This window comes from Ailuropoda melanoleuca, chromosome 5, assembly GCF_002007445.2.
Source record: "Ailuropoda melanoleuca isolate Jingjing chromosome 5, ASM200744v2, whole genome shotgun sequence".
NCBI lineage: Eukaryota > Metazoa > Chordata > Mammalia > Carnivora > Ursidae > Ailuropoda > Ailuropoda melanoleuca.
Window position 1 is genome coordinate 85,735,161 of NC_048222.1, and position 25,683 is coordinate 85,760,843.

Genomic DNA, 25,683 nt, shown 5'->3' on the forward strand with positions numbered 1-25,683 from the left:
GGAAATATTATTTTATTAAATCATTTGGCTCAACTTAGAAAAAATTAAATCATTATAGCAGTGAAAGAACTTTGCGATAAATAATCTAGGAAATGGAAACGGAAAGATGAGAAGAGAGGACAGAAAAGATAAAATTCTCATTGCAATTATAGGAAGTTAATGGAGGAGTGCCTGGTTGGCTCAGTTGGTTAAGTGTAGAACTCTTGGTTTGGCTAAAGTCATCATCTCAGGGTCATGGGATCAAGCCCCACCTTGGGCTCCATGCTCAGTGCAGAGTGTGCTTGAAGATTCTCTCCCTCTCTGTCTGCCCCTCCCCCTGCGGGCACTCTGTGTCTCTCTCTAAAAATTAAATAAATAAATAAATAAATAAATAAATAAATAAATAAATAAAAAATCTTGGCAAAAAGGGTGAAGTTAATGGATGATAATATAAATCAGTTAATCAAGAGATAGCAGTACTCACTAGTTATTTTTAAAATACGGAGATAAATTGCAGCAGAAATAGTTAAAGAGTAGAGTGTCACTCTGGAAAATTGAAAGGGAGAAAGTTGTATTGAGTTCGGTTTAATGTTATAAATTTATTGCCATATTTTATGTTTTAATTATGTATGTGTATCCCATTTACAATTAGAAAAGCTTAAAATATTCTAGATTTGTGTTTCTATCTGTAAACATTAAAATTAATGAAGACAGATAAAAACAGCATGTGTAAATAAAGTTTAACAAAACCACTACTTTCAAGGGTAGAATTCTATTTTCCATATTCGGAAAGTCAGTTTACCAAAGAAAAAAACCAAACACCATACTGACTTTGCTCTAGGCAGGTGCAGCAGTACAGAGCAAACATTAACATTTGTCAGGATGGAGAATTATGCAAAAGAGACTTGGCTGGATTTGCTTTTGGGAATGTCATTATGGGACAAAAAAAACAATTCTCAATTTTTGACATTCCATTTCCCCTACAAGGCTGAATTATATGAAAACAAGTGATGCTTACTTATGGACTCCAGATTATTCCATTGTTTATATGTTTTTTGTATATTGGTTGTTATTTTTTTCTCTAATGTTTAGGAAAAAAAATCATGTAAAACCATTCTTGGGGCTGCCAAGTGTTACTAAGATTGGATTTGCTTCCATAGCAACGGACCTATTATCATGATAGCTCCTGGGCACGTGTAACAACTTCAACCCATTAAATGGGAACCTGCAGGCAGGATTTCACATAAACTTCCACTGTTGCGGAATACTGGTGTTTCTTTCGCCATGTTTTATTTTCAATTCTCAAGAACCATCCATGAATCCATGTTCAACTTCCATCATTTATATTTCTTACTGATAATTTTTCTTTTTTTTTTTAGTTCATGTAAATGCCTTGAAGATTAATTTAAGCAATCCATATGGTGAAAATAAAAAGTTACATAAAACCATACAAACCCCTTCTTTCATACTCATTATTGTTTTGGTCATCTTAAAGGTCTTACTAATGTTTAGAATATTTGTTGCCCAGGTGCTATTTACAAACAGGCTTATTTTAAATTCTATGTTCATATTAAGGAAAAGAAGGAATTTTAAATGCATTAAATGTTTTAGCTCAAAAATTGAAGGAATATCAGATTCTTAAGGCATCAAAGAGTGGGAGGTCTCAGTTCCTATAAAATATAACAAGTAATAACCACTATTTATTGAACTACTAAGTGCTATAAGCTCCTATACAGATTATCTTTAATATTCACAATATATGAACTATTTAAGAGACACAAATTTAAATTTAGAAAGGTAAAGTGATATTGGCCCAAGTTCAGTTATTAATGACTGCATTGGAATTTGAACCCAAATTTCTGTTTGACTCCAAAGGAATAATCTTGGTTAACCTTTACACTGCAAACCTTTCATGTTACTCCTATTTGAACCTAAGAAATAAGTATTATCTGCATAATTAATATAAATAAGATGAAGAAGAAATGCATGAATACCATTGTCAGCTACTTTAGGATAAGCATTGATTTTACCCTCTAACCTATGCATCATCAAGAATCAAGGCCCATCTTATTATAATAATCTTCAATATATGGTTCTGAGTTATATTAATCCTTTGAGTTAAATAATTTAATTAATTTGAATTAATTAATAGTTCAATATCTCTCTTGCCTGAAATTGTCCTCTTTTATTTAATAACCCAGTAGTAATAGGAGCCACCATTTCTAAGTCAACTATAAATTCATTAGGGGTTTTTTATTTAATCATTTTTTGGAGACAATGTCACCATCTAAAGAAAGTATGGAAGAAAGAGGATATCAAGGTTCATATCTTGATCTAGGGATGTTTTGCAGTGCAGATGTGGATATGTACAATGAGAATCTTAGAATACAGCTATAACATGGAAAACAAGATTTATGCACTTAACAAATGTTTTCTGAGTGCCTGATATGTGCCAAGAATTTTTCTAGAAGTTGAATATATTGCAATGAAAAATACAAGACAAAAATTTTGTCCTGTGGAAATTACATTCTGTTGGGGTTTAGATTACCCATAAGCAAGTGAATGAAATATATAGTATACCAGATGATTACAAGTGTTATGGAAAACAGTAAAACAGGAGAGAAAGATAAAGAATGTGAGTTCATTTCAATTTCCCTTAGGGTCACTAAGAAAGACCTCACTCAGAATGTAATATTTGTGTGAAGACCACAGAAGAAGGAATGAGCTTCCTGGCTATCTTGTGGAAGAGCATTCAATTGGGGCAGAGAAAACAATCAGTGAAAATATTCCAGAAGGGGACAGATATATCTGGCATGTTGAAGGAGTGGCAAGGAGACCATATTTATGGGGCAAAGCGAAAAAAAATAGAGTTATAGAAGAAGTACTTAAAAAGTTAAACAAGGACCAAAATATATAGTGACATGAAGTCATAGAAAGAATTTTCGTATTAGTATAGATGAACGGTGAACTCACCAGAAGAGTTTAAGTAAACTAATAATATTGTCTGACTCTTTTTTTTTCCGTAACAGGATGACTTTGGATAGTGTGCTTAGGATAGACTTCAGGAAAATAAGCAAAGAAACAGAAAACCAGATAGCAAACTGTTGTAATAATAATAATAAAAAAAAAGCAGCAGCAGCTTGATTCAAAGAGGGTGCTTATGGAGAAGGTGGTGATAAGAGTTTGGAGTCCGGATATCCTTTAAAGGTTGAACTAAAGGAACACGCTGTTGAATTGCATTTGTGTGATAGGAAAAGAGAGGAATGACTTTAAGGTTTATTTTGTTTCATTGTTTTTTCCTTAACACCTACATCTGGAAATATGGTATTATAGATTGAGATGGTGAGAACTGAAGAGAGAGAACATTGGAGGAAGGGTTAAGGTGAAGGTCAGCAGCTCAGTTTTAAACAACCTCAGTCTGATGTCCCTAATCAGATATCCAATCAGATGTTGGTTAGTTAAGTCCATAACCTGAAGTTCAGGGAAAAGGTCAGTCCAGGGATATAAATATGGCAGTCACTAGCATATAGATGTCATTTAAAGTCATGAAGCTAGATGGCATCACCAAAGTTTGGAGTCCATGAAGAAAAGAATGGAAAAGAAAAGAGGCCTATGGATTGGGCCTTAGAGCTTTCCAAATTTTAAAGATAAAAGATGAAGAATATAAAACAGCAAAGAGACTAAAAAGTGGCAGTCAGAGAAGTGGGAAGAAAACCCAGTGTATGGTGTGCTAGAAGCCAATTTTAAAAATTTTTTAAAGGGGAAGTAATCAAATTGCATCAGTGTTGCTGAGAGGTCAATATGAGTACTAATCATTAGTTTTTGCAATTCGGAGGCCACTGCCAAATTTGGTAAGACATGCTTTGATGAAGTAGTAGGAACAAAAGTCTGGTTGAAGTTGGTTCCAGAGAGAATTCAAATAGAAGACAGGAAGTGAATATAAATACCCCTTTGAGAAGTTTTTCTTAAAAAAGGAGAATAGAAATCTAGCTCAGTAGTTGGCAAAGGAGACAGAAAAGGGAGAAACAGTAGCATGCTTACAGGCTGATGGGAATCACGAGTAGAGAGATACAAACTGAAAATTCAGAAGTGAGAAGCGAGAGAATTGCTGGAGAGATGTCTTTCAATAGACGAGAAAATATGGGTCTTAACAAGTAGTATGGTTTCCCTTGGATTAGAACACAGATGGGTCACTCGGAGTACCCATGGCAGACAGAACATATGGACAAGCAACAGATAGATCTAAATGGTTGGACAGCTGTGTCAATGCAAGCTCATAGCAGACATGTTAATTGCTGGATAGCTGTGATGACAAAAACTTGTGGAAATTTTTCTGCTCACTGCTCCTATTTTCTCAGCAAATACATATAATCATAGCCAGGATTTATTTTTGTAACTAAAGGGGGAAAAAAAGGAGTGCAGAACATAGAGCCTACTAGTGTAAACTCCTACTTTAATAGATCTATTCTGGGAAAATGTCATAACCACACCTTTCCCACATCTTCCAGGAAGAAATAAGCCAATCAACACTTGAACTTATGGAAAAATACCACTGTACCCCAAGTAGTCTTGATTTGACTATGCTTTTTCACAGATGTAGAAGATGCAACTTTATTATTTCTTGCTCTGAAACCTAGTGACAAACACTTTAAGGATAGAAAAGGCTATGAGGTCCCATTTCTAAACTTTTGATCTGACATGAAAATGTAGAATATTGAGATTCCTGCCTAGGAAATGTAGTTCATTTTTCATTCTTGAACAAAGAATTATTACTCTGAATTGTGAAAATTCTTAGAAATAGTATCTCGTAAATAGAAATAAACAAAGGTCTATCAATCTATTGCTGCCCCTGTATTCATTCTTTCCTTCAATCTTCTGAACAAGGCCATCTCAGTCCATATTCACTTTTGAGCCAGCTACTTAGTACCTGTGCCAGTATGTATCAAACATATATTAGGGGTGTCTGGGTGGTTCAGTTTGTTGAGCATCCAAATCTTGGTCATGATCTCAGGATCCTGATCTCAGGTCATGATCTCAGGATCCTGAGATTGACCCCGTGTCAGGGTCTGCACTCAGTGGGGAGTCTGCTTGAGATTCTCTCTCTCCCTCTGTCCTTTCCTGTACTCACATGCTCTCTTGCTCTCTCTCTCAAATAAATAAATAAATCTTTTAAAAAAATACATTAGATTTTTAGTAAATATTTGTTGAAATTAATGTTTTTTCATTTTTATTATATTAAGACAAAAAAAGTGTTTGCAATGTGTATTTTCCTTTTCTATGTACAGGTTTTTTAGGGGTAGGAATTTGTTTTAGTAATTTGTTGGAGATGATCTATGTTATTAAAAATATTATAAAGAAAAAAGCAAGAGAAGTCCTTAGATAGATATTCTATACTCCTGAAAAGTATTGTAATTCTTAGTAAGTATATGCAACAAATATGTCTCCTTTATTTTATTTTTATCTACAGATTTCTGTCTCTCTCTTTGTATCTCCCTCTCTCTCTCTCTCTTTTTTTTTTTTCTTCTCTACTCTTTTTTATTTCCCTTTCTCTCTTACCCTCTCTCTTCTTTCTTCCTCATCTGGTAAAAGAGTAAATGCTAATTCACCTCAGGAAAAATACATAAACTTTCCTTTAAAATGCACTTTTGCTATTTCTCATATATACAAACTTTTTCTAATCTTTCTTCAGGAATTTTTTTTTCCTTTGTGGTATTCCTTTTGAGGAAATTATGTTCCTTTAAGACATAAAACTTACAGGTGTAATTGTATCCATATTTTTCTAAAAATTGGGAAATATCAAGTGCCTGGGTGGCTCAGTCGGTTAAGTGTTTGCCTTCAGCACAGGTCATGATCTCATGACCCTGGGGTTGAACCTCATGTTAGGCTCCCTGATCGTCAAGGAGTCTGCTTCTCCCTCTCCCTAGGCCACTCCTGCCGCCGCCCCCACCCACGCTTGTGCTCTCTCTTTCTCAAATAAATAAATAAAATCTTAAAAAAATAAAACAAAAATCAATTAAAAATTTGGGAAATATCAAGAAGTGTATTACATTGAAAGACATACTGATGGATAAATGTTATCTTCATCAAAATTGGTGGCTCTATTTAAACGCAAAATTTTTACAAAAAGCAAACTTAAGTTTTATAATTATTAAATTATGAAGTGGGTCATGAAGAATGGATACGCTTTCTTTACAAAAAAGATTTATTTACTTATTTTAGAAAGAGAGAGAGAGGGAGGGGGAGGCACGGTGGGAGAGGGGGAGAGAGAATCTCAAACAGACTCCCCGCCGATTGTAGAGGCCAATTCAGGTTAATCCCATGACCCTGAGATCGTGACCTGAGCCTAAATCAAGAGTCAGATGCTTAACCAACTGAGCCACCCAGGTATCCCTTAATGCAATATTATTTACCCCCAATAAGGATGGAATATTTAGGTTCCTTCGTTATCTCTCTCTCTCATTCTCTCTTGCTCCATATATATGCATGTGTGTATACATATATATACACACATTAATGTGTATGTATACACACACGTATAAACACATCAATATATGTACATGCACACACATATAGGTATCTGCACACATATATGCATGTCTGCACATATAAGTATACATTCATGTATAAGTATACATTCATAGCTGTGCACACAGCCACATACATACATACATGTATCTGTGTGTATATGCATGTGTGTTTTTTCGTGTGTGTACAAGTATGTGTGTAGTTGACTATAAAAATATATATGTTTGTAATTTGTTAATTTGTGCATGCATGTTTGTATATATCTATGTATACAGATACATTTTTATATACACTCACATAAATGATATGAATCTCTAATGATTGTTATTATATAGACAAATGCACACATATATCAGGCACACAATTCTTAGATTTACATACATTCCCCTAACTATAGAAGCTAACAAATTTAATCACAAGGGATGTGTTATATTCCTAATCCCCTATGCATCACAACAATTTCTGACAAGGCAATGTATATAGTACATAATTGTGTATTTATAAAATCTAAAGACATTTCTGCAAGTGAAAATCCATTATGACAGTTCCTTTTATTTGATATCTACATTTCATGAGATTATGGAGTCAGAATTGGAAATCACATCATAGGTATCCTATTCAACTTTCCCCTGCAAGATGGGCATCCCTTTTATAAAATGCTTAAGACCCTGTATCTCTATGTGACACCTATGTTAATAGTCTGAAAGTGAAAGATTAAAAAGGGTCCATTTTATCTTAATAAAATTTCAGTAAAAGATAAACAATTCTTTAAATAGATTGTTTAAATTTTCTGTCGTGTTAGATTATTTTGGAGAAAACAAAGCAAATAATCTAACTATTCTTTAATTGCAATGTTATGAATTTTACTTCTTAAATTACAAGAATATACATACACTGTTATGATCTAAGTGTTTGTGTCTTCCAAAATTCATATATTGAAATTCTAATACCGAAATGATGGTATTAGGAGGTGGGGCCTTTGATACGTGATTAGGTTATGAAGACCAGTTATGAACAGAATTAGTGCCATTATAAAGGAGACCTCAAAAAACTCCCTTGCCTCTTCTGCCATGAGATGTTACAGTGGAAAGATAACTCTGTGAACCAGGAAGTGGGATCTCACCAGATCCTGAATTTTTTGGCACCTCGATCTTGGACTTTCCAGCCTCCTGAACTATAGGAAATAAATTTCTATTGTTAATAAGTTACTCGGTCTATGGTATCTTGTTATAGTAGCCCAAATGGACTGAGATACAAACATAAGGATATAAATATACAGATATATGGATATAGACATACAGATATAGTTATAGATACAGATACAGATATATAAATACAGATAAAGACATAGACATAGACATAGGTATAGGTATAGGTATAGATAGATATAGAATAGGCTTTGTAGCTTGGTTAAACATCGTTAGCATGACTCCAAGTAAGGTATCAGTAATTGATCTTTGTCCTATTCTCACAGCTTTGGGTCTAGGAAAGTGCTTGGCTCAGGCTCCATCAGTACGAGAACCTGTGTGTGTAAGTATGGACTATACACAGGGTAACATGCACTGTATGAAACAGTCTGTTGCCATGATATGTACTGAATAACCCCCAAACTGATGAAATACCCCTGGCTCGGGTGTGGAGATCTCCAGCACACATCCACATCCTCTGTGAAAAGCTATTCCAGCCTATGATTAGAAGATGGGGCTAGAAAAGCACTGCTGAGCTTCTAGAATCTCAGTTGTGAACACTCACTAATTCAGACTTCTCTTCCATAAAGTCATGCTCACCGATGAGATGCAGGAGTGGAAATGCCTTCCCAAATCTTTGTGTTTGCTTGTGGATCTTGATACTTAGTATTCTGATTGCACATATTTTTCTCTATCTTTTAGAGAACCAGATTTTGTTTGACTTATTCAAGTGATTATCCGTAGCTGGCCTTTCAATCTGCACCTTCCCATAATATTTGTAAAAAGATAATATGCAAAAGGGAATCTTAGAAATATGGTACTAAAATATTTCCAAATGATAAAATATTATAATTCAGGTAAAGAAATGGAGACACATTTAATAGAATGAATAAAAAATCGTATAAAATGAAGTACTGTACATAAATAGCATTTAATATAGCTATAAGAACTCTCTATGCATATATAGACTGGGATGGTCAATTAAACTTTCTCAAGAAGAATGGAACTTACATAGTTTTGATATATTATTGAGTAAAGAAAAACATAAAATTGGTAGAAACAAGCTGGGGATATTTTAAGAGCATGGGCACATTAAAACATCTAGGCATAAATACACGCACAGTGGACAAGAAAACAATGAAGGCCATCAGTACATGGAGTGGAAATCAGTGGAAACTAATGTTGATAAGGAAAAAATAGTGAGAGAATATGGCAATTTATTCTTAATGTTCAGACTTCAGATTTAGTACTTAATTGGCAGGCGAGACGGAGTAATCGGCAGTTGTTGCTTGGAAGTGGGAACATGTGACTACAGCAGATGCCGTGATATGCTACTCAGGTCCTCCTTCAGGACTGAAGGACTTATTTTCCCAAATTGCAGTGAGTATTCATTACAGAAAGCACTCAGCTCTCATCTCTACTTGGGAATTGCCTCTGCTGAATGGAAGTGCACCCCCTGCCACACCCCAGGTCAAATGCTCTTCCTGAAGCAACTTGCATCCAATTCCTGTCCTTGCATAGTGTAATGACCCAATCTCCCTGCCCCAAGTGTGACAACACTGAAGCACTGCCCCAGCTTCTGAAGGTTTGGCCAAGACCTTCACTGAGATTACATCACAACCCAAATTTCTGTTCTTCTCAATCTTGCTTCCTTTCTTTCTCATCCACATGTGGTGACCCCAAGAGCCTTTCCCAATAAACCTCCTGCATGCCTGCACGTTTCAGAGTCTGCTTCCCAGATAACCTCACCTGTGCTAGATTCCAAAGTGTTATGCAGCATGTAGAATCAGAAGTATTGAGCAATAACATAGATTTATCATGTGGAATATATATTTGAAGATTTAAGAGTAAACCTTAAACTCAAATTGTTTTCTTACATGGAATTCATTGAGGCATACAGCTTTAGAATTGTGTGTCCAGAGACTTGGGTTCTTATATTTACTTAATCCCTAAGGAAAGGTCATTAATAAATTATCAGAAATTTACCTGATCCATCAAGACTGAGAAACTGCATGTGTTGGTGGCGGGGTATGCAAAACAGAGAAAAAAGGGGGAAAATGTAGAAAAGTATAACATTTTGCTCTTTTGTATCTGTCATTATTCTGAGCTGGTATGTTTGTTTGCCAAATGGCTAGTTTGTTCACCTACTAACATCTAGTAATTTTTCTTGAGAATGCTTACAGATTTCTGGAAATAAGACTATATAGGCAAAAGAAATAAAATGAATGTGCCTCTGGCTTAATTCCTTTTTGGACAAAGGGAAGAAGCAGAGGGGCTAAGTTGTTGTTTTGAATGTCTCAAGATATTAAGTCTTTCAAGGAAAACATGAGAGGAATCCAGCCTGGGGTGGGATTTTTTTCTTCTATTTGTTAACCTCTTTCCCAGTGTCTCTTTTTGAGATAGGTGAGAAATAGATTCTAGCTCCCCGTGGTGCTATAGAAACCATTATATCAATAGGTGCTTTCATGATTCTGTGAGAAAAATTAGATTTAATCTTCTTTTAGGTTACTCCACAGTCTTGAAAGAACCACTAAAAAATTACTAAAAATCGGGCCCCAGCATTGGTAACACATGACCTTTGATCAGACTTATGCACTATTGCCTATACAAACACTCAGCCTTCTTGTGCCTGAACCTTTTCTTACGGTGTTCCATTTACCTAGAATGTTCTTAACTTTATTTAACTTTCCATGGCTGTACACAGATGTATAAATGCTACTTCTTAGAATAATCCTTTACTGATCTCATTAAATTCCCTTAGAAATGCATATGTGTTTCTCCCTCAGCATTTGTCACCATCAATAATATTTAATGTATCTATTCGAAAGCAGGGTCCATTTCTCATCTATATCTGGATTTTTAACCACACTGTACAATCTAGGACATAACAAAGTGTTTATTAAATGAAGGAATGAATGTACACCTTGCCGTACTTTCTTCAAACTGTTATATAAGAACCGAAAGAATTGGAGCGACCTGGAGTACTGTAAAAGTAAAAACTCCTAGGCCCCATTTTATATCCACTCAACCAAAATTTCTGGATCTGAGCTTCCGGGACGTACATTTTAACAAGTACCTCAGGCAATACTGTGTATTATTTGGGAACTTCTGACTCAACTGGGGAGAGAGAGACAGAGAGGTCAGAGGGAGAGATTGAGATCTTAGACTGTCTTCACTACATATGTATTCAGATTACTAAAATAACAAGGGAAATAGAAAGAATTTAAAAATTGTCATAAAAATTGAAATAGCAAAATAACCTCAAAAAATATCTCTGGGGGAAGGGATTAAAAATAAGTCATTTTTATATTTATCGTAACAATATTTTTACTCTTGTCGTGAAACAAGTAACCAATTGGTAATAAGCAGATTAGTACTTAATATATATTAGTGCATTTTAATGAATGCTTTACAGCTACAATGCTTTGCATCTACTTTACCTAGACATAATGTAATAAGAATTATTTAATCTACTTATAAATGTTCTCTGCTATTTAGTCAAAGTTTAAGTTGGCGAAATATGAGGAGAATCAGCTTGCTATATAAACTGCACTTTTAGCCGTGTCTAAGTAAACCTGTGGGAACTTAGAACCACTGTAACTGTAGCTTGAAGCATTAATTTCCTCAGGCAAATCTCCCAAATGCTTTGTAAAGAGCAGTCAAACAAGCTTCAAGTATGCCTGAAGCAGTCCTCCTCCCGCTACATGTACCCCTAAGCAGCCTTCCTCTGGGGCTGACTTACCAGTTTGCCCACCCTTCCTGGCTCAGGTTTTGGAACCCATGCTGCCCTGTTCACAAGCACATCACATCTCTGTGTTCTTACTCCAACTACATAGTGCCATTATCTGGGGGACATTTAAATCCGTACCAGTGCTTCGGGCTCCACTCTCAGAAATTCACATCTAACTGCTCGGCATTAGAAGCAGAACATCATTTCCCATTGTTCGTACTTCTTTTCAGTTCTCCGAAAGGATCCTAAAACGTAGCTTTGGTTGAGAAACATTAGCAAAAGAGAAATTTTAAGGTGAAGAATGGGCAAGAATATATAAGCTTTATCTTGCTTTAGAAGTTAAATACCCACCTCCTCCAATTTCAAGCTGTAAGTCACAACACAGTCTCTAATGCACCTTAATATTCTCTTGTCTGCAGAAGAAAAGGTAAATATGCCGGTTTTGATTGGCCTATACAATAGTTATAGCTAGAAACCCCCAAAGAAAGCAAACTTTCCTATTTTACTCTAAAATCTCCGTCTACTTTTGCAGGCTCTTACAGTGACTATGAGGACTATGTATTTGTATCTTTTGCTCAAGGTTTGAGGGGAAAAAATTGAGTATCTTCTTTTAGAGAAGCTTCTGAAGATTCTGAATGCCAGACAACATGTCATAAAATTTCTGATTTGTGACAATAAGAACATTCTGTTTTGGATCTTAGATCAGTTAAGTAGGACAAAAGAATCTGCAAGTGAATTCTTGAACTATTTGGAAGCAGTATTCAATATCTTTTATATGGTAAGTCTTTAATAAATATTTTTATTAATATAGTAGCCTGACAAATCCATTTTAATCTTACTCTATTCTTTTATTTTCAACATTCTGCTTCCAGGTAAATTTGAAAGCTAACGGCTCGCTTTAGAGTTCCTATCACAAGGCTCTCTCCTCTTTTGGATTGTGATTAGGCCAATAAAAAAATCACAAAAAAAAATAAGAATGAAAACAAAAAAAACCCCACCAAGATTCTTTGACAAATTCCTTGTCTGTCGTGTGATCTTATTTTTATAACACCTCACTGGTTTGCTCCCATTTCTTAATGATGGTTACCAATTCCAGACTTGCTGTTCCTTGAAGTCCAGCGTATGTCACTATCCTCTTCTCAATTAGTAAAATTGTAGAAGCAACTGAAACAGCTCTTGGCACCAGCAATGTACTAAGTGATGTTTGTTTATGTGTTTATGTATTTACATGTGAGTACCACTAAAAGCACCAGATCCTTGTTTTTAAGAAACAGTAAACAGGAATTATGAGACCCATATAGAGCAAAAACTTCCAAGAAAGGGTGAAGGGGAGGAAAAGTCTTCCCAGGGCACAAGAGAATGACAAGGATATTTGTTGGTCTTAGTCTTGGATATGGTCGCAAAAAAATTGTCTGCCCTGAGATTTCACACTCCCAAACCTTCTCTACATCTCTCTTACTTGTGCATGTTTATGTTTCCTACATAGATTGAGAAATAAACTCAGAAATTAATATAAAAAGTCTGGGGCCATTGTTTCTCCTTAGCTACCCAATAGAAGCAAAAGTAAAATTGGTCTGGGGGAATACACTCTCAGCTCGACTTTCACAGGATTCCCACAGATAAAGCCCCACCAAATACGAACTCAAAATAAAAAATTACAAACCACATAAAACATTTCACCATGAGTGGAGGCAGTACACATGTGTCCATGAGCACGCACTCATACGTGCATACACACACAAGGATTTGACTCAAAAGAAATTCAGTTAATGGAATTATTCCATAGAGAATGTAAAATTTAAAAAAAAGATAAAATTACCAGTGTTTGGAAAAATTAAAACTTTTAGAAATGGAATTTCTTATTGAAATTTGAATGAGTAAATGAATTAAAAAACATATTTCAAAAAGCTTGCAATCCTATTTATAAGACCCAATATATATGTAAATTAGAAATCTAGAAGAAGGGAAGGAATGGGGGATATTTGAAGTGATGATAAATGAGGGCTTTCCAGAATTGATGAAAAATATAATCCTCAAATTAAGGAACATAGTTTTACGAAGAATAGGTAAAACTATATTCACACCTAGATACATTTGTGCAGAACTTTGGAATCCAAAGACAAAGAGAAAAATCTAATACATAACCCACCAAAGAACAACACTTGGGTTGAAGGCAAAATTCCCAGCAGCAGCAATACAAACAGAAGGCAAATTTTCCTTTTGGCTTCACAAATAATTCTAGGCATAGTGTCAAAAAAAGTCTTTTGAAGAAAAAAGATATCCTAAGTGGCTATATATTAAGTCAATAAGAAATTTTAAAAATACTTTTATTCCCAGTATCCTCCTGAAGCAAAAATTTACATTGATTCAAAGCTAAAGTGAGTGTAGGATTTCAATTCTAAAGCTCTTTGAAGGTAGAAATTGTCTTATTCACAATGAAATACCGAGAATGTTACACAGGGCCTGGATCTAGGCAGGTGATCCATAAATGTTTGTTAAATAAATGAATATATGAATAGATGATATATAAATTATATGAATATATTTCATATTAGGCATAGTCTTATTAGGAAATCAATAGTACAGATATGACTAAATGATCTTAGATCATTGTACACTTAATTATGGATACATTAGTACATAGTAATGCCTAGAAGAGGCTTTCTGGTAGACTACATATTTCAGGTTAAATGAATGGGAGATATAAAGGAACTAACTTCCTGTTTTATTATTTTTCTTTTTCATGCCCCTCTACTGAACCTTAAACATTGTAAGCATCTGACAAGCAAACAGTAAGTAGCAAGTATTACTGCTATAAAGCCAAACGTACCTTACTAAAACTTTTGTTTTCCACAAAGCTACTCAATAAAAAAATAGGAAAAACTGAGGCTGTGGAAGCCCACTCCAAACCTATGGGATTTCATAACCAGGACACCAGTATAAGAGTAACATTGCTAATAAAAAATACTGCCACAGTTAAATCACCACTACCATTCGCACCTAGCAACAGTCAATTCTTAGCCAATTTAAATCTCGGAACTCGTGCTTCCTTCTTCAAGATGTATATTTTTAGAGATTTCTCAATAATAATGACTAATATCATGAAAACGAAACATCTGAGTGAGAGGGTAGGCTCTTTTCATCAATCATTTTCCAAGGTGGGAAGAGGGGGGAAGCGATATATTGGCAGATGCCCCTCCCTCCCCACATTAAAAAACTGGGAAATGACATCATTTGATTTATGGTATAGTAATATCTCTCTGGTTACTGTGGGAATAATAGGCTGTAAAGGCAAGAGTGAAATATATGAGACCAGTTACGAAGCTATTCGAGACGTTCAGATGAGCAATGATGGAGATTTAAACTAGTGGAGACAGAGAGAAATGGATAGACAGAAAAATAAGTTGTTAGAGATAGAATAGTCATTACTGGTGGACTGAATTTGCAGGAGAAATAGAAGAAAAAAGAGTGAAATACAGAGTAACTCTTAGGCTTGAAAGGCTGGAAAGAAGATGGTGCCTTTGACTGAAATGGGAGACTTTGGTGTTTGTGAAATAATACTTAGTAAGATGGACAAATTTCTCATGCTATATTAAGTAAAGCACTTGGTAAATTAGTATGTATTTTACAATCTCAGTATGTTGTAAAAATATTCCACATATATGTATATGCATAGAACTGGAAGAATACACATTAAAATGACCTTCATTAGCATAATGTCTACAAATAGCAGATGCTGAAATATTAGTTAAATGATGGATATTATTTATTCTCTCTTCACTCCTTTTTTTGTTTTTTGTTTTTTTGTTTTTTGAGAGAGAAAGAGAGAAAGAGAGTGCAAGTAGGGTAGGGTAAGCATGGGCAGAAGGAGAGAGAGAATCTCAAGCAGGTTCCAAGCCCAGCACAGAGCCTGGGGCTCAATTTCACAGCCCTGACACCATAACCTCAGCTAAAATCAAGAGTTGGATGCTCAACCGACTGGGCCACCCAGGTGCCCTCTCTTCACTCTTTCTTAATTGCCAACTCTGACTTCCCATTTGCTTCATTTTTAAATATTTATTTATTTATTTTTAATTTTTTTTTTATAGAGGGAGAGCAAGAGAGAGAGAGATGGGTGGAGTGACAGAGGGAGAGGGAGAGAGATAGACTCTTAAGCAGACTCTATGCTCAGCGTGGAGCCCCATCTGGGGCCCAGTCTCACAACTCAGATCATGACCTGAGCCAAAATTGAGTCAGACACTTAACCAACTGAGCCACCAGGCACCCCAATATTTTTTTAATTTAAAATACATAAAAATAGAGGAAAAACAAACTTATAGTTACCAGAGGAGAAAGGGGAAGGTGGATGGGTAAAATGGATGAAGGGGAGTGAGAGATACAGGCTCTCAGTCTATGAAATGAGCAAGTCATGGGAAGGAAAGAAGCAGAATGAGGAACATAGTCAATGATATTGTAATAGCGTTGTATGGTGACAGATGGTAACTACACATATGGAAGGCATAGCATAAACTATAAGCTTGTCGAATCACTATGTTGTACACTTGAAGCTAACGTAACGTGTGTTAACTATACTTAATAAATAAATAAATAAATAAATAAATAAATACAAACATATACAGTAAACTCCAGTTATAAAAGCAAAACATGGGGCGCCTGGGTGGCGCAGTCATTGGGCGTCTGCCTTCGGCTCAGGGCGTGATCCGGCGATCTGGGATCGAGCCCCACATCGGGCTTCTCCTCTGGGAGAAGCCTGCTTCTTCCTCTCCCACTCCCCCTGCTTGTGTTCCCTCTCTCGCTGGCTGTCTCTCTCTGTCAAATAAATAAATAAATCTTTAAAAAAAATAAAAAGCAAAACATAGTCATTGCAGAACACCCAGAAAATTAAAGAGCACAAATAATGAAATAAAAATTGCTCATAATCCCTCAATTACCCAGATGTACTCATGTGTACATGTATACATATATGCATGCATTTTATTTAGAGTATAAATAAAATCATAATATGCAACCAGTTTGTAAGTAGAAAGAGAAACATAAAGGAGAAATGAAAGAGCCATTAGTAATTAGAGCTATTTAGAAGTAACTGGCTTCTTTAGTGGAAAAATGCCCAAATTACTGTCTACTTGGAGGTCAATAGCATCAATCACCCGTTGTTAAAAATAGCATAGATTTTTAAATATTTACTTTCTATCTTTAATGTATTAGCAAACCACTATTATCTTTAGCTCTTTCAACTAACGGACTCCACTGATGATTTTTCCGTTCACTTGGCAGTACAGTGATTTAAGAAGTAAGTGGCAATGAAACGATTTTCATGCACCTACAAAGCAAACTGTGATAACTCTAATGATTTGAAGCGTTAGAGGACTGTCAAGTCAGTGAGGACTAAATTAAACAGTATTCTAAGCACTTTTGTCAGAGATAGCATAATTGTATATTTGCAGAAATTTTGTGGTTCAAATGCAAACTCTCGGGGGGAAATGAATGTTACAGTCTCTTATGACATTAAGCAATTGTTTAAAATATAAAATCATCTCTTAAGGACATAAGACCCTACAGCACAGATGTTTGGGGATGTCTTATATAAACAAATTAAGAGGATATCCATTGTGTTTGATTTTCTGCAAGCCGCTTTAGCCATAATTTATTATAATACCTTTTATTAAATGACCAAATAGCTCCTAAAACTGATTAAAAATAAGGACACACAAACGAAAGCACACTTAATATAAAATTCCATTTAAACAGGGGGAAAGTCCAAAATGAAAGTTGATGTAAGAAACCATTTTAATGACTAGTAATTAAGCCATTTGAATAATTTAAGATCATCCAGGTTTACGTGAACTCAGTAATATTTATCTCTTCTGTTGCTGGAGTTGGAAACCAGTGTAGTCTGAAGTACATGATTGTCTGTTTAACAATGAACTTGTAGAATGAATGGTTTTAAACTCTTTGTGCCATTGTTACTCCTATTCTGACTTCTTTGTTATTGTTCTATTCTATAAAAGGGTATAAAATATTGTTTACATGAAGCATTTTATACTTCATGGGAAAGGTGAAAATGTTTAGTAAGTGACTAAAAGAGAACATTTCTAGGTCTTGTGTATGTGTGTCTAAACTTCTAAAAACACTGAGAGGAAAAAAACTATCTGGATGGAGCAGGACAGATCAAGAACACAGAACCAGACAGAGCAAAACTACTTTTGTATCTTTAAAATTTCAAATTCAGAGCTGAACTGAAAGATAGCCTCATTCACTACTAATATCTAATTTATAATACACAATCTTTTTATTTTTTTAATTACACAGAAATTCCTATTCCTCTTCCTTTAGTGTGAAATGTTCTAAGTTCGGCACTTCTCAATCTTGACATTTTCTAGTACAAATGAAAGAGGTGCCTCATCGGGGGTTGGCATTCCTTTTTGTGAAAAGACAACGAAGATCCTCTATAGATTATTATAAGCTGTTTTTAGCAGAATGCTGATTTCTTTTTTTTTTTTTTTTAAAGATTTTATTTTATTATTTATTTGACAGAGATAGAGACAGCCAGTGAGAAGGGGGAACACAAGCAGGGGGAGTGGGAGAGGAAGAAGCAGGCTCATAGCAGAGGAGCCTGATGTGGGGCTCGAACCCGTAACGCCGGGATCACGCCCTGAGCGTGAGGGCAGACGCTTAACCGCTGTGCCACCCAGGCGCCCCAGAATGCTGATTTCTTATGAAGAAAGCACATGATGTGGTGAGTACTGGGTGTTATACGTAACTGATGAATTATTGAACTCTACATCTGAAACAAATGAAGTACTGTATGTTGGCTAATGAATTCATTTATTTATTTTTTTAAAGATTTTATTTATTTATATGAGAGAGAGAGAGGGAGCAACAGGCAGAGGAAGAAGCAGACAACTCTCTGAGCAAGGAGCCCAATGTGGAACTCAACCCCAGGACCCTGGGATCATGACCTGAGCTGAAGGCAGACACTTAACCAACTGAGCCATTGAGGTGTCCTGGCTCAAGGAATTAAAATTAAAAAATTAAAAAATTAAAAATTTAAAGAAGTCTTGTAGCATCAGTTGTAGTAAATAAGATTCTATGATTAACCGCTGTTTTGCAATTGTAATCACTGGCCTTTTTGGTTGGTAGGTTGTTTTAAAGCTTCAGGTAGGTAATGCATAAATTTAGCCACATTTTGAAGTGTCTATCAGTGTTTTGGTTCTGGGTTCTTCAATATTAATATTCAGTCAAATAATGAAAGTTTTATTCATCATAATACATATCTTCATTTTAGAAATCCTCTCTTCCAGATTCTAAAACAAACAAACGGAAAGAAAGCCAAAAAATGAAAATGTTCAGTGACGTGTGTTTCATTGGTAACTATGCCTCGTGAAGATGATATACTCGGAACAGATGCATTGATTGTATTACATTCTCAGATTCTCAGAGAAAGTCAATTGATGTGAACATCTATCATGATCACAATGCGACCTCCCAGTCACACACAAGCTTGCAGAATGACATGTGATGTCTCACTTCAGAAATGCCACCCATTGTACCAACCGATACTCAGCATTATCTTAGCTGTGTTTAAAAGAATGGCATAGCTTGACACGACTGTCATTTTCCCTTCTTAGACTGCTTAAATGCCTGTCATTGTGAAATAGACTAGTTCAACTTAAACCAGATTTTCACATGCTGATCACATCTTACTAGTCTACGGCATTCCTCTGTCTTCACACTGGCTATGGCATCCTTAGGACAATCCATTCCAGCATTTAAATAGCTTTCTCCATCTTTCGTGCTTAGGCCTCTTTCCCCACCCTGAGTCTAGGAATGACTCTACTACTCATCTTTCAAAGCCTTACTTAATTTCCACCTCTGTCCCTCGTGTTTTCTCTGATCACTCTATCCACGTTGACCTCTTTATTTTCACAAATTTTATGACTCACCCGGTAGGATTCCATTGTTTAGCATTATTTTTCATTTAAAATGTAAAATATAGAACAGACATACCTCGGCGAGAGTGCAGTTTGGCTCCAGGCCACTGAAATAAAATGAGTATGGCAATAAAGCAAGTCAATTGAATTTTTTGTTTTTCCAGTGCATATTCAAGTTATGTTTACACTGTTGTCTATTGAGTATGCAATAACATTGGGTCTAAAAAACCAATTCACATACCTTAATTTAAAAATACTTCATTGTTAGGGGCACCTGGGTGGTGCAGTCGTTAAGCGTCTGCCTTCCGCTCAGGGCGTGATCCCGGCGTTCTGGGATTGAGCCCCACGTCAGCCTCCTCCGTTGGGAGCCTGTTTCTTCCTCTCCCACTCCCCCTGCTTGTGTTCTCTCTCTTGCTGGCTGTCTCTCTCTCTCTCTCTCAAATAAATAAATAAAATCTTAAAAAAAATACTTCATTGTTAAAAAGTGTTATGTTCTGAGCTTTGAGTGAATTGTAATCTTTTCGCTGATGTGGGGTTTTGCCTTGACGTTGATGACTGCTGAACGTTCAGGGTGGTAGTTGAACACTGGAGTGGCAATGACAATTTCTCAAAATAAGACAACAGTGAATTTTGCCACAGTAATTGGCTCCTCCATTCATGAATGATTTCTCTGTAGCATGTGATGTTTTTGATAGCATTTTACCCACAATGGAAATTCTTCCAAAATTGGAGTCGGTTTTCTCAAACTCTTGCTCTGTTTCATCAACTAAGTTTTTGTAATATTCTAAATCCTTTGTTGTCATTTCAACAGTCTTCATGGCATCTTCACCAGTAGATTCCACCTCAAAAAACCACTTTCTTTGTTCATCCTTGAGCAGTAACTCCCTATCCATTCAAGTACTATGATGAGATCGCAGCAATTCAGCCACATCTTCAGGCTCCACTTCTAATTCTAGTTTTCTTGCTATTTCCACCAAATCTCCAGTTATTCCCCCGACTGAAGTCTTAAACCCCTCAAAGTCATCCTTGAGGGTTGGAATCAAATTCTTCCAAACTCCTGTTCTTATTGATATTTTGACCTCTTCCCATGAATACTGAATGTTCTTAGTAACACCTAGAATGGTGAATCCTTTCCAAAAGGTTTTCATTTTATTTTGTCTAAATCCATCAGAGAAATTACAATCTATGGCATCTAGGGCCTTATGAGATGTATTTCTTAAAAAAAGACCTAAAAGTTAAAGTTACTTCTCGATCCATGGGCTACAGAATGGATGTTGTGTGAGCAGGCATGAAAACAACATTAATCTCATGGTCCATCTCCATCAGAGCTCTCGGGTCACCAGGTCTATTGTCAATGAGCAGTCATATTTTGAAAGGAATCTTTTTTTTTTTTTTCCTGAGCAGTAGGTCTCACAGTGGGCTTAAAATAGTCACTAAAGCATATTGCAAACAGCTGTGCTATCACCTAGGCTTTGTTGTTCTATTTATAGCACAGGCAGAGTAGATTTCCCATATTTCTTAAGGGCCCTGGGATTTTTGGAATGGTAAATGAGCATTGGCTTCAACTTAAGTCACCAGCTGTTTTAGCCCCTAACAGGAGAGTCAGCCTGTCCTTTGAAGCTTTGAAGCCGGGCATTGACTTCTCTCTAGCTATGCAAGTGCTAGATGGCATCTTTCTCCCATCTAAGGTGGTTTCATTTACATTGAAAATCTGTTGTTTAGTGTAGCCACCTTCGTTAGTTAACTAGCTGGATCTACTGGATAACTCGCTGAAGCTTCTGCAGCAGCACTTGCTGCTTCACCTTGCACTTCTCTATTATGGAGACGGCTTCTTTCCTTAAACTTCATGAACCAACCTCTACTAGCTTGAAACTTTTCTTCTGCAGCCTCCTCACCTCTCTCAGCCTTCCTAGAGTTGAAGAGAGTTGGGGCCTTTTTCTGGATCAGACTTTGGCTTAAGGAAGTGTGGCTGGTTTGATTTTCTACCCAGATCACTAAAACTTTCTCTTTAACATCAAAAAGGCTATTTTGCTTTCTTATCATGTGAGTGTTCATTTGGGTCGCACTTTTAATTTCCTTCAAGAATTTTTCCTTTGCATTCACAATCTAGCTGTTTGGTACAAGAACTCCAGCTTTCAGCCTATCTCAGCTTTCAGCATGCCTTCCTCACTAAGTTTAATCTTTTTTGGTTTTTAATTTAAAGTGAGAGACATGCAGCTTTCCCTTGCAAGTGAACACTTAGAAGCCATTGTGGAGTTATCCCAGTATTGTAGCTCAGAGAATAGGGAGGCCTAAGAAGAGGGAGAGCAATGGGGGAATGGCCAGTAGGTGGAGAAGTGAGAACACACATTTATCAATGAAGTTTGCTATTTTATATGGACATGGTTGGTAGCTACCCCCCCAAAATTACAGTAGTAACATCAAAGATCACTAATCACAGATCACCATAATAGATAGAATAATAACGAAACGTTTGAATTATTGCAAGAATTACCAAAATGTGACACAGAGACACAAAGTGAGCAGATGGTGTTGGAAAAATGGCACCATTAGACTTGCTCCATGCAAGGTTGACACAAGCCTTCGATTCATAAAAAAACACAATATCTGCAAAGCTCAATAAAGTGAAGTGCAATAAAACAAGGTATGCCTGTACCTGTATTCTGATAATGTAAATAAAAGAGTGCTTGTCATTTCATTAGCAATCTGTCTTTATCATTCCATGCTTTTTGTAAACTTGTATGTTCATAAACCCTATAGGTTGAACTTTAGAAAATCGCAGCTTTTATGGATCAAATATGTTGGAATATCATCAGCTTCAGATGTTTTCAAAATAATATTGTTATTCTACCCTTCATCAGTATATGATGTCCCTCATTACATTATTCAGTGATTTTCTTCCTAGTATTTCATTACTCACCCCTTCATGGCACTCTTAACCATATGCCTACTTCTCTGCTATTACGTGAAACAAAATACCAAATACCTCCTCCCATCATGGCACCGCTTCTAATAAGATGTGACCTTTAAAATTCTTGTACTTCCCCACACTTCATCTTTTCCCTCAAGAGACCTTTAGAACATTATTACTGTCTGAAAGCCTCTCCATCCTTGATAAGATGCTATGCTACTTTAAACACTTAATATTATTTAATTTTTAACCTCTTTATCTAGTTTTTTTAATTCTTGACTATATAAGGACCCACAATTTTTTAAAATTTTTCCTTACATTGAAGATTTTATTTCATTTGTTCCTTGGTTAGAATTCTTTCTAGATTATTTTACTCAGAAGAGATGTGTGGGTAATATACTCTTTCAAGCTTTGTATATACTGAATGTATATATACTCCCTCTCCTCTAATTTCTAGAGTTGTAGATGAAGATTTTAATGACAGACTGGTTATCTTTCCTCTCTATATAACTTCTTATTCTGCCAAGAGATTTTCAAAAGATGATTTTTATCCTAATTTGGAAAAAATTTCAACTAACATTTGCTTAGATGTGTCTCTTTTCATCCGTGTTACCATCTTTGGGCTGAAATATTCTTGAGATCCATGACATTTTCTTTTAGTACTTTTCTAAATTTTCTTTTTGGTTGTTCAAATTCGTGCACCTGTTCAGAGCTTAATCTTTCTGCCTATAATATATGCTGTTTTGACATATTTTTATATTTTTATTTTACATATTTTATATTTATATCTTCCTGTCCACAAATATGTGTCTCAGAAGTCATCATCCACTCCTTCTACACTTACATTAAATGTTTTAAGTTGAAAGTAATATTCTTAGTTCCAGAAAATCCTCTGCATGGGTAAATCGATCCTCTTTGAATGTCTCCTTGCTGTTGTTGTTGCTGTTGTTTGCTAGACTATCTTCTGTCCCCTCCTGAAGTTCTATTTCACTAGATTTTCAACTATTCAACTGTTTCAACTGTTGAAGTATCCCTCTTGTGTTCCTTTCTCAGGCTGTCAGCCCCCTCAGAGGACTCTTATGCTCCTTTTAAATCTCAGTTTCGCTTTCCCTGGAAATCCAGGTTCACCTATTCTTTCTTGGTAGCAATACATGAACTAGTTAGAAGCCATTAAATCACCTGTCCCTTAATAAGGGATCAGTATATTTCTTGAATTGTTCCTAGAATTGTCTATTCCTAGAATTGTCAGTTGCAAAACCTGGTCTTCTCCCAGTACCAGCTGTAGAGAGGAATCAGCTCACTTGTTCAGGAAACCTCCAGGCTGGTGCTCAAGCTTCCCCTGGCCCAAACAGCATTAGTTCCTGTGTCTGCTCAGGCCCTGCTGAGCCTTGTGATGGTTAATCTTATGTGTCAACATGGCTGGGCCCTCATGCCCAGATATTTGTCAGATTTTATTATGAATGTTTTTGGACAGTTCTTTTTGGATAAGGTTAACATTTGGGACATCTGGGTGGCTCAGTCGGTTAAGCATCTGCCTTTGGCTCAGATCGTGATCCCAGGGTCCTGGGATCGAGTTCCACATCGGGCTCCTTGCTCAGTGGGGAGTCTGCTTCTCCCTCTGCCTATCATTCCTCCTGCTTGTGCACTCTCTCGCTCTTGCTCTCTCTCTGACAAGTAAATAAATAAGATCTTTAAAAAAAAGATTACCATTTAAATCAGTAGACTTTGAGTAAAGGAGATTACTCTCCATAATGTGGTCGGACCTCACCAATCAGTTGAAGAACTTGACAGGACAAAGGCTGACTTCTGATCAAGAAGGAATTCTATCAGTGGACTCACTTTGGACTTGAACTGCAACTCTTTCCTGAGTCCTCAGCCGGCCAGCCTTCCCCATCAGATTTTGGACTTGTCAGGCTCCTTCCACAACTGGGTGAGCCAGTTCCCTAAAACAAATCTCTGTCCATACATATATACATATTCCATACATATATGCGTCTGTTGGTTCTGCTTCTCTGGAGAAGCCTGACTAATATAAACTTTGATTACATCATCCTGTCCCTGATATCTCTTCATTTCAGGAGAGATACTTGTTATTTAGAATAACCAGAAGAACATAAAAAATGGCTATATGACACAATGTGCTCTAACTGTCCGCTATATTTATTGATCCCTTCTGAATAATGGCCAAAACTGATTCATAATGCAACACTCCTGATGTTTTGTACCAAGTTCCAATTGTACTCTGGCCACATGTTTTCAAGATGGCTTCCTATCTGAACCAAATGGAATCATCTCACATGGAGGTGTCCTGCTGTGTTTGAGGAAGCCAGGCATGAGTGATTTACACCATAGTCATAACATATACTTACTGGTGACTGCTCTAACCAGTCACACCCTCACTTCTAGAGCATTTTGCCTGGAGATACAATAAAGAAGCTAGCCATTAGAGAAAGGGAGAACAGAAGGAATAGGAGCTGACTGAGATGCAGAAGAAAGAACTCCTCACTAGACAGAGAGAAAGAGCTTTTCTAAGGGGCTGTTCTTGCTGCGCAGTTACGAAGCTGCTGGGAGATTCCTAGCGCTACATTGTAGCCTGCTCAAGGTCCAGATTTTCTTCAAGTCCAGGAAGGTTGCTTATGAAAGTATTTCCTGCTTTTCAACACTTTGGTTTATTGTTAAAATAAATGTCCACGAGTTGACTGATGCAATCTGACTGTGTGTCCTCATTCCTTTCGACATGAAGGAACTAATACATTATTATATTTAAAGAAATATTTAAAGGTATCTTTACACGGTGGAAACACCTTACAGGGAATGTTTATTTCATTAAAAAATAGTATTGCATTGTTTTTTTGCCAAATGCACTTTGTTCATTATTCTAAAAAATTGACTACAAATCTCTTTCAATAAAAGAGGTAACATTGCTCTTTTCTAGTAGTTAAAAGCAACATTTTAATACAATTGTTGATAAACTTGAAAATTATTCTATAAGCATTTATTAGTTTACTAATATTTTTATAATATAATTTTGATTAAAATAAGTTAAATATAATTTATAATGGCTTAGATTGCTGACTAGGAGTTTATGCATGCCTCCTTATTTTAACATAATAGTAAACTGAAAAAATAAAATAGAATCATCCAACTTCTATATACATCTGTAGCTCAGTCTATATTTAATGGGATGGAGTGGGGCATCTCAGCTTGAGACCCGTAGTCCCCAGTGGTGAGATTAAACTCATCTGATGAACTAGCTTAGAAGTATCTACTGGCTTAAATTTATTTTCTTGCAGGTTTTACATATTTGCATTGTACACAAGCAAGTAGTTGATTAGGGGAAGCAAGAGTAGAGCAACCAGTTGGCGTCCATCTGATCTTGGTTCCCAGTCTGATTTTATTTATTTTTTATTTGTTTTTTTT

General features: G+C 36.0%; 1 protein-coding gene and 1 pseudogene across 2 annotated transcripts in view; both read right to left on the reverse strand.

Annotated features, from left to right (window-relative positions):
* GALNTL6 (polypeptide N-acetylgalactosaminyltransferase like 6) overlaps positions 1–25,683 on the reverse strand; it is a 1,184,120-nt gene that overhangs the window by 714,553 nt on the left and 443,884 nt on the right. The window lies entirely within an intron of this gene.
* LOC117802243 lies at positions 19,830–21,601 on the reverse strand (annotated as a pseudogene).